Below are 3,328 nucleotides of genomic sequence, written 5' to 3' on the forward strand. Positions count from 1 at the left end.
CCTCAGCTGTGGCTTTGCACAATCCAAACTCACAGATCAGTATTTGCAGATGAGCCGGAGGGTCAGTATGAAATGGGTGAATCCTCAGGTGTCCGCTCTGTTGACGGGGAAATCACACAATGGTAACCGCACATATATATCTGTATATAAACTCACCACCTTGCTCAATTTTCCCAGGTTGTCTCCACATTGTTAATATCTCGCAAAGATATCAAAGCTTCTTTCTTGAGACCGCATTTTCATCAATCAAACAATCAATATATTCAATTCAATTTATTCAGTTCAATTTATTCAGTTAAATTTATTCAGTTAAATTTATTCAATTAAATTCAATCAATTAGATTCAATCAATTAATAATTCAATCAATTATTCAATTTCAATTAATTCATCAATATTCATCAATAAATCAAATTAATCATTTTGGATGACTCCTTGCATAAGCCCTTTCCCCAATGATGTCAGGACAGGTCCATCCATTGACCGTCACCTCTGGTTCGTACCTCATGTTAATTGATGAATCACCGTCCTGTCCTAGGGTCATATCTGACATATTTCCCCATTTTGCCTGGTCTCCACAAATTTTCTTTGCAACCACTAAAGGCAACTCATCCTTCATTCATGAGACAGCCAACATGGATGGCAGATATTAAAGTTCATTGGGAAAAATATCTCATCATTTTTCTTTTAATAGTACCCAAAATCTCTTGGCAATATAAATTTCGTAAAACTCCTGAAATGGGACTGTCAAATTCCTTCAATCATGCTAAATTTTGAAACTCCATCGCTTGTAATACCCAATTTATCCCATAGGGCTTGAAAGTTCTTTCCCAAGTTCATGCAGCATTCTGCATTTGAACCCTATGATATCATTCATAATAATCATCATGATTTTATAGTCATGGTCCTATCATAATCATCTATTTAAACGAACATTTCCTTTATCACCACAGCTATGTGGTATAATCAACAATAGAATAAAACTGTACATAGCAACAGGCTACCTCATGGCCACTTAGTATACCTATTGACAATAAGTCATAACAATATCGAATAATCATTGAACAATTCAAAAATCGCTTCCACTGCTCCAGCCGCAGCATCCGTGATATTTGTTTGCTCATTCACTATTCCTGATTCGTCATCAAGGATCTCCATCATCACACAGCGTACTTAATTCCGCATTTTAATGAGAATTCAACAGGAATTTACGACTCAAAGGAAAAAGAACGAGCAGACCTTTTGCAGGATGATCGTTACAAAAATCGTTACATATATTAAAGTATTTATAATGTCGACAAATCATATCTTAATTCTTACAAGATTTTTTGGTTCTTTGAATAAATCACAGCACCGGGAGAACCAGCTCCAAAAAATGGATCTTTGTGTTTATTCAGCACCCTAGTAATTGGCTCTTTGTGTACTAATTACACAGCACCCAGGCCCCGCTCATATGGATCTTTGTGCAGCGCTACACAGCACCTGAGCAAAAGGGGTTTCATCTACATTTTCCCTATCCGGTGTACCATCCGTGATATTTGTTTGCTCATTCACTATTCCTGATTCGTCATCAAGGATCTCCATCATCACACAGCGTACTTAATTCCGCATTTTAATGAGAGTTCAACAGGAATTTACGACTCAAAGGAAAAAGAACGAGCAGACATTTTGCAGGACGATAACTGGAATTAGTCGTGAAAATATATCCAAATACACAAAAATACACACCCACACAAATAAACAACATTTATTCCGTTTAACAGAACAAACATTTCCTCTATCATGACATGCATGTCTTCAAAATTATATGACCAAGAGAAAAAGTAAAATTAATTAAAACTGCGAGCAGTGATAATCCGGGGACCATACCGCTCCATCCTGATTGGACGAGTGCGTGCTAGAGTCGTTAACAACGACAGTCCAGATCCGATTGTTCAAAATTTCAACTCAATCGATCGAAAAATGAACGCAGGGATGCATTTTAAAGGTGCAGTGGCACTAACTGAGTTGCCACGAATATGGCCACGAAATTGCCAATATGGCCATCACAAAATATTTTCCTTAATCAATTGGCTCATAGCATAACCAATCTGTAAGTATTTCATCCGAAGATGTATTTCTGAGGACTTTTAATTAAATAAGTCATTTATAAATCAACGAGTTAATTTATTAAATGATTAATCAATAAATCAATATTTTCCTTGACAGCCACATCACTTGGTCAGTGTCATGTCCAAATATCAGCTTCCTTACTCAAAAGGTGCCTGAGTTAATGTAATGTAATTACTGTAATAAGATTACTGCAATTACTGTAATGATTACTGTAATTTAATAAGAAATGTAATTAATTAAATAAGTACTTCATTAATCGCTCATAATTCACCCTTTGCATTGTTGAAAGCAATTAATTCCATACTCAATATTACCTCAATTTATATATACTAGGGCGTGCCCGCACGTACGTGCTTGCAAAAAGAAACATGCGTGCAAACAACAACAAAAACTTTGAAACCACGTGGCAGTAACGACCACAGAACCCCCCTTCTATTTACATGAAATGGTTTGGTCCATTCGCAAAGCCAAAACGAACGACCACAGAGCCCCCCCTCTATTTACATGAAATGGTTTGGTCCATTCGCAGAGCCAAAGCGAACGGCTTGCGAGTACGGTGACCATACCTTGGGACCCACTTGTCCGATTAATTTCAAACCTTAACAAATTTTCCATTCCTTCCCTTCCTGATTTTTCGATGTAGGGATGGGTTCTTTTTAGGATCATGTTGCATCGAGCATTATTTTCCAAAACAGTGTGAACATTAACCCACACCAAAACCTCTGACATCCCACCATTAACACCTATTGTAAGCGTGCCGAATCAGTAAGCATCACCCCTTCTATGAGCCTCGACCAGAGGGTGGTTGTTACTCACAAACACTCGTCGCTAGCTGTTCCATTGTCTGCCGATTCCCACTCTGCTGTTTTTGTCTCATAATCACCAAACAAGAACAGTACACATTTCCTGTAATTATCTCTCATAATCAGGATAAATTTGGAACAGCCCTTAAACTAACACCAAGCAGATCAATTTTTATATTTAGGTTGAGGTTTCACACAAACTGGTTAACCAAATAATACAGAATTATTATTATTATTATTATTATTTTTCAAAAGCACTTGTTCACCAATTTCCCCAAATTTCAGCTTCCTATCTCAAAGGATGGCTAAGATATCGCCCAGACGAACAAACACACAACTAGAACGACGCTCAGTAGAGAGCATATTTCCGCCTTGGTGAACAGTTTATGTTTTGTATCCCACTGATAGGCCGGAT

The sequence above is a fragment of the Myxine glutinosa genome, chromosome 9 (assembly GCF_964187855.1).
Source record: "Myxine glutinosa chromosome 9, kmMyxGlut1.1, whole genome shotgun sequence".
In the NCBI taxonomy this organism is placed as follows: domain Eukaryota; kingdom Metazoa; phylum Chordata; class Myxini; order Myxiniformes; family Myxinidae; genus Myxine; species Myxine glutinosa.